Raw genomic sequence first — 10,723 nt, 5'->3', positions numbered from 1 at the left:
ACGACTACAAAATCAGTGGGGATGTATATCCCCTCTATCTTAACAGGTATGTCCTACAAGTTTCATGGTAGAATGATCAGCTAACTTTAATTCCATTTCTGTAGGTTTCAACTCTCCTATCCCTATCCTTTTAAGAAGAGACAAAGGCAGCAAACTAACACTAGCTCCTAAGTCACATAAGGCTTTGTTTATGGTTTCATTCCCAATTTCACATGGTATGGCAAAGCTACCTGGATCTCTAAGCTTAGGGGGTGCTTCTTGGATGATTGCACTAGTTTCCTTAGCCAAGGCTATTGTCTCATTATGCTCTATAGCCCTTTTCTTTGAAAAAATTTCCTTTAAAAACTTGGCATATAGAGGCATCCTAGACAAAGCTTCAGCAAAGGGAAGTTTAATGCAAATCTTCCTAAGTATGTTAACAAATTTTTCAAACTTACCCTCTAGTTTAAGCTTTTCAGGATTTAAGGGGGATGGAGTTTTGTTTTCTTCAAGTGGTTTTGCTTCTTCTATCACAACTTTATCACCTAAGGGCTTGACATTTTCTTTCCCAATGTTTTTAACCTTAGCAAAAGTTTCGCCTAACTTACTACCCCCAAAAGATATAACATTAACTTGGGCTTTGGGATTGACTTCGGTTTGACCAGGAAAGACTCCCGGTGTTTGGGAAGATGTAGCCACTTGTTGGGCTATTTGGGCGATTTGTGTTTCAAGCATTTTAGAGTGAGTATCAATAGAATCAACCTTGGTATTGAGCTTGGAAAGAGAATCATTCAGAAATCCAGTTTGGTTTTTAAGTTCTTGAAGTTGTTTGTTTTGGTTGGCAATAGAGTTTTCCAACAAAATTTCCAAATTGGATTTCTGAGTGAATCTTTGGTTGTTTGCATAACCGGGTGGTGCTACTTGTCCATAGGGATTTTGGTTTTTATAAAAATTTTGATTTTGTCGCATCCCTTGGTTGTATTGAGCATAATTCATTTGCTCAACACCATTAATAGCACTACCTAGTTGGCAATCAACACCAGCATGACCGGTTATACCACATATTTCACAAGAAGGAGTAGAAGCAGAATTGATAGCACTAACATTGAGTTTTTCAAGTTTTTCGGTTAGTGTATCAATTTTAGAAGCGAGGTGGTCATAGTTAGAGACTTCGTACATACCTGCCTCCTTTTTGGAGGATGAAGAACTAGTGGTGGCTCTCTCGTCGGTCCATTTGTAATGATTTTGAGCCATGTCTTCAATCAAGGCATACGCCTCCGTGTAGTTCTTATTCATAAGTGCTCCACCTGCAGCTGCATCAACAGACATCTTAGTGGTATAAGACAAGCCATTATAAAAAGTGTGGACTATAAGCCACTTCTCTAGGCCATGGTGGGGACAAAGTCTTAGCATTTCTTTGAAACGCTCCCACGCATCATAGAGAGATTCCCCATCTTTTTGGTTGAACCGCGTGATTTGGTCTCTAAGTTTAGCGGTTTTAGATGGTGGAAAGAAACGGCAAGGAATGCTTGCCTCATCAGATCCCATGAAGTAATGGAACCGACTTCGAGGGAATGGAACCAAGCGCTAGCTCTATCCCTTAAGGAAAAGGGAAAGAGATGAAGTCTTACGGCTTCTTGGTTCTCCTTCATGGTTCCACTAATTCGTAGGAAAACAGAGATGTGAAGATTGGGATCCTCAGTGGGGGATCCCGAGAATTGGTTTTACTGCACCAAGTTAAATAGGGCAGGCTTAATTTCAAAATTGTCATCCTCAACCGTTGGGTACACAATAACATCTTGTGGCTCAGCCGTAGACGGCGTTGCATACTCTTTGAGAGTGCGATTGGCCATGGCGGTGTTATTTTGTGCTGCTCTCCTTCTTCTATGTAAGAACCTTTCGATCTCGGGTATGAATACCACTTGATTTCTAGTTCTTCGCATAAAAGGTTGAGAACCCAAGAAGTTAACGATAACAGAAAAATAAAAAGTTAAAAATAAAAAGAAAAGAGAAAGAAGAGAGAATTCTAATCACTAAGAAAAAGCTAATTAAATTAGTTAACTCCCCAGCAACGGCGCCAAAAACTTGATATAGCCAAACCGCAAGTGCACGGCCTATCGAAGTAATAGTAGTAAGTAGAGTTATCGTTCCGCTAGGGATTTGTTCAACTTAATTAACTTTTAGTGAATGATTAGAGGAGAGAAAGTTAATAAAAGAGAGTTTGATTGCTGAAGGTAAAAACAATAATAATAAAGGGCCTTAGGATCATTGGTTCATCATAATGACTAATCCTTTACTAGACAAAACCTAAACATCTAATTTCATGATTTACACACTAATTTCTAAAGACCGGTTTCCCTTAGCCCCTCACCTTTCCGATGAAAGTCCAGTGAGAGTTTACTTCTAGTAACCAAGCCTATTTCACTGACATGATTACTAGAAGATGCATAGAGGATTGAAACTACTCTTTGTCTCAATAATTGCAAAGACTATTTCACTGTTTTGCAATTATTGTCTAGATTCACTTGTTCCAACATCAAGACTCCGCTCTCGCTTTATGAATTGATGTTTGGGATGATGGATTAACGATTATCAAACCCTCCGCTTTCGCTTCCACAGTTTGATAATTGTTAATCCACGTTAAGACGGTGAATCTAGATTAGAAATTAGGGTTACATAGAAATTAGGGTTTAGACATGTTTTGTTTAGGATTGAGTCATTAGACTCCCCAACAATCCCAAGACGAAGAAGTCTACTCACTCATGTTTATCGTAGACATGGGGGAAGAAGAGAGAAAATAACAGTAAAGTAAATTGCAAAGAAAGTAAAAGGGAAAATAAAGACTTTTATTAAAATAGCAATTGAAATAAATAAAGTAAAGGATGATTGTTTTATGGTGGAGAGCTACTCTATTTATAGCTTTACATCTGACTTAGAAACTAAGCAACTAAAGGGATAAAACGGTAAAGCCGCAACAGGGTAACTTGGGCTTGAAGAAAAGCAGCAAAAGTGGATTCTGGGACGGGCACGACCGTGCCACATGTTGGCACGGGCCGTGCCAAGCTTCTGACTTTGGAGGAACATATTTTTGTTCCGTATCTTCGTATTCTTGCGCTGTATTTGCTCCAGTCCTCTTTCTTTTGCTCCAAGGCACCTTCCACCATATATTTACTCCTAAAATAAAACAAAAGACAATTTGAAGTAAAATATTCTAATATAAAATAAAATGCAATAAAACTAAATCAAATCTAAAATAAAACTAAACTAAATAAGGCAATAAATAAGACTATCTATGACTCATCAGTAGACATTCAACAATGATTAAACAAAATATTCATGCCAAGAACATGTTCAATATTAGTTTAGGAACAAAATATGTAAATCCCTTTTTAAATCAATTTTGAATTTATTGTTAATTTATTAACAATTCACACAATTATTCTCTTGTTAAATATGATTTTTATTTTATTTTATTTAGTTGAAATCCTATCAACGATAAAACTCAATTAAAATATTCATATTGAAATACATTGAATATGATTTTTAGATAAGTCGTCAAAAATCAATTCATGAAAATACATATGTAAGAATAACATATGACATATATTGTATTATCAAAATCATGATATTTTGACATTTTTCTTGTTCTAAATCCCATGTCTATCATCCATTATGATTAAGAGACTAACTCATGGAGTTTTAGCGTATTAATGATCAGGGATGTGTTTTCTATAAAAGATATAGAAAGACATTTACATAACAAAATATTGATTAATAATGCAATCAATATACATTTAAAGTTTTACCAAAAAAATATGAACTTACACAAGTGTTAATTCATTAGGCTTATACATGCAAATTTTAATTGAACTTTGTGATGAAAACATTCTTAACATCATGAAAAGTTCAAGAACAAATGATGTGTTTCTTTTGAAAATCCTTCAAAAATAAATCTTAAATTAGGATCCATTTAAAAACATGTTTGGAGAATGAAATTTTCATCATACATATTAACATATTTGCAAAAACCATTTTCAAAATATATCACTTAAGAATCAGGAAATGAATATGTTAATGAGTAAACTAGAACAAAATTTATGAACATCATCAAATTTTATGCGGTTATGAAATTTTATAATTAAGGTATTTTTATGATCAAATTCTAAGGCATATCATGATATGTCATCTTAGGAACAAAGTTTAGATGAACCATTAAAAGTAAGAATGATTCAAGTTGCATTTTACAACAAGAACTTATTTAGAAATGCATTTTAAGAATATTATAATGATTTCATTAAGAATGCAGATAGATGAATTTTGTCGAAATGATGTTGAATCATTTATCATTCATAAAGATATCTTAGAAGGAATAAATGTAAAATTAGGGAATATTATTCAGAAATTTCACTTTATACAACATTAGCTCCTTTTTGAATTTAGAACACACTAATTCATATTAAATGCATTCTTAAACATGTCTTCTTAAAACTTAAAGCATAATTCAACAATTTTAATCATCAAATCTGATTTATAAAACAGTTTATGAATATTATATCTCCATGAAAGGAGCATGAACCAATAATGAAAGAATAGTTACATTTTAGGCTAAGAATTAAATATCATAAAAATTGATGCAAACAACTAAGGTTTAAAGTCATATATTTTTGGAATTGATTTTATCATGCATTTCTTAGAGCATCAAATTATTTATAACAAAACATTGCATACCAATTTTCAAACATTACAAAGTTTATAAATGAGTGTTATAATTATGAAAAAAGTATTAATCTAAGTTATTATACATTATTATATGATAATATAAATAGTTTTAATAATTTTTTTGAAACATTTTGATTAATTCACACCGCAAAGACAGCTATTTGTATCGCAGCGTCCGTTACAGCCGAAATCGCGACAACCTTAACGCGACCGTAATCGCAACCGCGACCGTTATTTAAAACCTTGATTGCACATGTCAAATTGCAAGTATTGATGTTAATATATGGTAAACAAGAAAAACTCTACATTTTTAGGCTGTTTAATCCAACCCTTTGTTTGCTTAGGATTAAATTGAGAAGAAATCAATATTTAACCATATTGCATTAATATTTCAATTGAATCAATTTCTATCATTATTATACGTGTAGCTATGATCAATAAATCTACTCCAATTTTACAATTAACAATTCTCAATAGTCAATCCCCTATTCTGAAACCCTAAAAAAACCAATTATGTGTTTTCAATTCCCTCAGACTTCAGATGCAGAATTAAAAAAAGAAAAAAAAATTGGGCTGTAACAATCCAACAACCTTGTCATCAAGTTACAAAACTCACGTTTCATACCAAAAATCCAAAAACCTTAAATTTCGAAAATTTGATATAAAAATCACCCATCACCATATATCAATTATATAACAAAAACATTGATTAACCTCTATTTTTTCATTCTCAATTCCAACACATTTTTTTTTTCATTCACATTCCTCAAAATCAAGCTTAATGGTTAATGTAGGTTTCATAATATATAAATTATATGAACCTATGTTGTTAATCGCACCGCTTTACCGCGAAATCGCCATGCAGAATGGTGATATGCTGCGACTCGATTAAAAGGGTGTAGAATGGAATTGAATCCCAAAAAAAATGATAGAGAAAAACCTGAACAGAGAGTTCGTGGCAACGGATGATCGACTCCGCGTGCTCCGATGGCGTTTTCAAGTGAGTTGAGTTGAGTTTCTGCGCTGCGAATCCACCACTTATATAATGGCACGGTGTAATGAAAGTTTGTGCTAAGTTTTGTTTTTCCTTTTTTATTTATAATTTTTTTTATATCCGAAATTTCGGGAAAAGATGTTGATATTAGTTTCTAAATCTGATAATAAAAGATTTAAATTCAGAATAAATGATTAAATCTTTGTTCGAATTATATAATCCAAACATTGTTGCTATTCATAGGCGAATTAAAAAACCACGAAGCTCTCGCAAAAAGAATGTCACCATTAGATCTAAATTGGTGGAAATCATGGATGGTTGGATAAAAATGAAAGAGTTTTATGTAGTTACAATGAAAAAACTAGCAACAAGGTCGTGATCTTTTCGCTAGAAAATTTGTATAATCCGAAATTATGTATTGTCAAGATTTCGTATATTATTTTGATACCATAATTAAAAATAACAAAAACATAAAGTAAATGTAAATAGACATGAAAGTAAAGAGACAAAGATGATATGAATTCTCATTTTATGAATATATAAATATTTTCATAGTACATTTTGGATAAAATTGAAGTTTGAAGCTTATTACACAAAATTTCAAACACCTAATGTTAGGGCAAAGGAGACTTTGATGACCAACCTTGCACCCAGACATACAACCCTTAACCCCTTATAGTTCAAATTTGCAAAGTGGCACCATCACTTTTGACCGTTCATACAATCGTTAAAGTATTAGAGTAACATTTTTGTATGAAAAGTCAACGATGGAAACATGTTGTAGAAAGAAAGGAGAATGAGAGAGTGAGATGATGGAATGAGAAATTGTGAAAGATTATTGGGTATCTATAGAGTAAATTTGTGAAGAATGACTGCATATAGTGTAACGATTCATAGATCAAGGGTCAAAAAACGTGTGATGACTTGTTTGAAAAATCAAAAAACGTGTTCAATGAGTCACTCTTGCCGAGCAAGTAACCAGGCAAACTTTGAGCTGGTTTGAATTATATAATCCAAAATTGTTTCAAAAAATTTCAGATTATATAATCCAGCCTGGTTCAATAACGTGTTAAATTTTGTACTTTGTAGGGCGGGGAAACTTTCGGATTATAAAATCTGAACCTCTTAGGTACAGGATTTTTTTATTAGGTCTACATTGCATCCACAATTTTGTGGTCCACGACGCCCTAAAACTTCTATAAATTAGTGTGTGTGTGTGTGTGTGTGTGTGTGTGTGTTTTCATAAGCAGTCAACCACATCAGAAAATCATGGACACTTCGGTCATTGATTCGAACATAAGTTAGCTACAATTTACTACAACAGGGGAAAACGACCTCATCTGTTCAAGGTTCGGAATGATGTCACACTCTCTGATTTGAAGGATCAATTGAATCAAATCAACCACAAAAACACAAGGAGGTGGATGGTGTTGAGTATCGATGTCCATCGACCGACTCAGCTGGAAGAGTGTAGTTCAGCTGGATGAAGTTCAGGAACGACGACGATGTGAGAACCATGTTCTCGATATTTGGTTAGTACATTAGAAAAGAACTGATTGAGTTGGATGCTTCATTGGTCATATTTGTTGAAGAAATTAAGAAAAGTTTGATTCGACCTAAAACTACGAAGAGATCAGAGCTCTACTGGAGGAATGAGACGAAGAAATTAGTTTAGTTAATCCGTGATCAATTGTGTTGTATTGTATTATGAAGGTTTGTTATTTGAACAACCATTTGATTGACAACTTTTGGGACAACCATAATTTTATAAAGAAAAAGAGGTATTGGCACTAAAACCAAAGCAATCGAGAGAGAAAGTAAAAACATAATGTGAGTATGAGAGAGAAAGTTGTCAAAAAGTGGTTGTACAAATATCATTTCTCTTTATGATGTGTTTTACGTTGTTGAATTATGTCTCTGATGTATTTGAAATTGTTGTATTTAATGTACGTCGCTAAAATTAAATTTCGTGTGTTAAAACTCGTGTTGTAGGGTGCAAGTCAGGTTCAACCAGTTCAACACAAGTTTTTGTGGGGTCCACATTGCAACAACATTTTCTGCGGTTCACGACGCACATAAAGTTCTATAAATTAGCGTGCTTGGTTCATTTGTTGCAAAACACAACAAAAAAACTCTGAAAAATTATCCGAATGATACGAACACCAAGAGGTTGTTATGAGCTAGATCTTGCTGCCTTGACAATAGAAATACGTCAGTTGGCAAGGCAACATGATCTAACTCAAAAGAATCGTCTTGAAATATCTTGCCTCTCATCATTATGTTGCAGATCTGATTACGAAGAGGTTGTTGTGAATGTCATCCAGTTCACCTGCCGATAGAAATATGTCAGTTGCCAGGCCAGTTGGATCAAGTACAAAAACACCTCTTCAAACACCTTCCCAGAAATTTCATCACTTTTGTTATTATGTTGTTTTACGCCGTTGAATTATGTTTCATACATTTTTTTTATTCCTATGTCATTCACCATGAAAACCCTTCAAAAATCAAACTTAAACACGGTCTGGGACGGTTCAGATTATACGATCCAAAAATGTTCTGAGAGTTTTGGATTATATAACATGAACCCTCCCATATTGTATGGAAGGTGGTGTTACACCCAATGTTTGGACAGTTTGTGGTGTATTTAATGCATTTTTGGGCGGTTTATGCATTGTAAACGTTTCCTTTGACTGTAGTTAAAGTCTTGCATGCTTCAACATATTCATTCATTCTTCATTTCTCATCCTTTCTAACTTATTCCTTCTATTTTCTTAGTCAGGAATGTTTATGATATCATGGTCACTGATGACCACTCATATAATCCCGGAAATAGCTTTGCAGTTTATGCGGGAAATGTACGACGGTCAACAAAGACCTTTGATATCAATTACGACACACTTTCTTTTTTATTTTGTTATGTTTCAGATTATACAATTCGAAAATACCTAACAACATGTTTCAGATTATAAAATCCGAACAGACGATATTTTCAAAAATAAAAATAAAAATAAGGCTCACGAGAATATCATAGAATGAGAAAAGTAATAGTCTTTATTATTTTATTTTTTTACAAAGTTTCTTAATTTAATTCATATATGCTCATAGGCCTCCCAATTTTACCCATTTTCAAAAAAATCATTTCAAACACATTTTTTTTAAGAAGCACCCATCCGGAAGCTATGTATATAGTATAAGTATTAGTAGAATTTTGAGACTCATACAACTTCTCTAACACTTTAACTTAAAACCTATCCAAAGCGAAACACTTTTTCATGAAATTTGATTTTCAATACATAATCCTACCATTGACTCTATTAAGAACATTTTCGTTTCAAAGTAAATGTAATGTAACTCTAAAACCATTTTCAATGATATTTTTTTCGCATTGTGTCTACAAATTGCGAAAAAAATTCGAAAGGATTCTTCTGGTGCATTGGAAAAAAATTCCTCAAGGGTCCATCTGATATGTGTTTTTTTTTTTTTTTTTGTAATTTTTGTTTCTATGTTATGATATCATTTCAGTTATGGTTGAACCCTCGGTTGATTTGAAATCTGACGTTTATGAACTGGTTGTTGAGGAACTTGATTTTGTGAAGATAGTTATCATTAACAAGAAATTTATGTTTTGGGATGAATTGTTGGATTGGGTTCGCTGTGATTCAACTAAGGTTTTTCTATAGTTATTTCAAAGTTTGATCTTGAATATTAATTGAATAAAACAATATCTTATATTGAGGATGAGAAAAAGGTGGTGTCTTTAAAGAAGAAAAAAAAATTAGAAAGTTGAAATGTGATGACATGAAGTTTGAAATCTTACTATTGTGTATGAGAAACATAGTCATGAGACGACATCAAAATTAAAAGGCCATATTGTTGTCGGTCGTTTAAATGGGGAAGACAAAAAACTTGTGATGACAATGAACATTTTTGTTCCAGAAAAATATTATCACGAACTTGAAAAGAAAAAAGGGACGAAAAATGTGATTACCATCAATCAAGTCTGTAATGTTCGTCAGAGAGACAACAAGCATATAAGTGGTCAAAGACCAGAAATGTAACACTTGTTGAAATGTGTGGATGATGAAAGTCATGTCTCTAGATATATAATGTTTGGTGATTCTAAAACGGTCTAAGATATTTTATGGGTTCATCTAGAATCTATCAAGTTGTTTAACACTTTTTCACTCTGCTTCTTATGGAATCCACTTATAAAACCAACAAATATCGATGACCTTTATTTGGGTGTCTCGTTGTCACTTCTACATAAATGTCATATTCAATTAAGTTTGGTTATCTTGATTATGAAAAGAGAAATGATATTTTGACAACCACTTTTTAACAACTTTTGGACAACTTTCTCTCTCATACTCACATGATATTGTTATCCTCTCTCTTCCTTTTTCTATCTCCATTGTTTTTGACCAATAAGAAGTGAGAAAAACAAGGTTGTCAACAAAGTTGTCATCAAATGGATGTCAAAATATCATTACTCTTATGAAAAAGAGGACAATGTTACTTCAACTTTAAAAAGATGTGTCATAATTTGTTGATTTGAAGATTAATGAGTTGTACCAAAATATGACTTATGATATAACAATATGACATAATTTAATTCAGGTTACCGATCTCACTCAGTGGGATAAGACTTCATTGTTGTTGTCAAATTCATTTTTTAAATTTTACTTATACTTTATTAGATTTTTAATTTTTAATTAATTTTTACTAGGTTAAATCAATAATTTATTTTCTTATCATATTCTACGGATTTCTAACCAAACTCATATTCATGATAAAAAAAAATTAACTAGAGAGACATGATGAGATAACTAGAGAAGCATTACATGATTAATTTACATATCTTGTTGTGTTATCAAACACGAGATTGAGACAAGATGAAACATTTAACCTTTCATTGGTTTAGGTGTTTTTTGATACTGCTCAAGAAGCTTTTCATTTTTTTTATTGCAAACACATTTGTTGGTTTTTGAGAAATGAGTCATATGTTACAACCAGATGAAGAAAAAAGTCTTC

General features: G+C 32.6%; 1 non-coding gene across 1 annotated transcript; it reads left to right on the top strand.

Annotated features, from left to right (window-relative positions):
- Positions 1-1,363: 1,363 nt before the first annotated feature.
- On the top strand, positions 1,364-1,470 carry LOC146925914 (small nucleolar RNA R71). The gene has a single exon (XR_015009071.1). It is a non-coding gene; the product is annotated as a small nucleolar RNA R71 (small nucleolar RNA).
- Positions 1,471-10,723: the final 9,253 nt, after the last annotated feature.

The sequence above is a fragment of the Medicago sativa genome, chromosome 4 (assembly GCF_051527215.1).
Source record: "Medicago sativa cultivar Bolivia chromosome 4, Bolivia_mono, whole genome shotgun sequence".
In the NCBI taxonomy this organism is placed as follows: Eukaryota; Viridiplantae; Streptophyta; class Magnoliopsida; order Fabales; family Fabaceae; genus Medicago; species Medicago sativa.
Note: the sequence above shows the minus strand (reverse complement) of the source record. Positions and strands in the feature narration are given on the sequence as shown.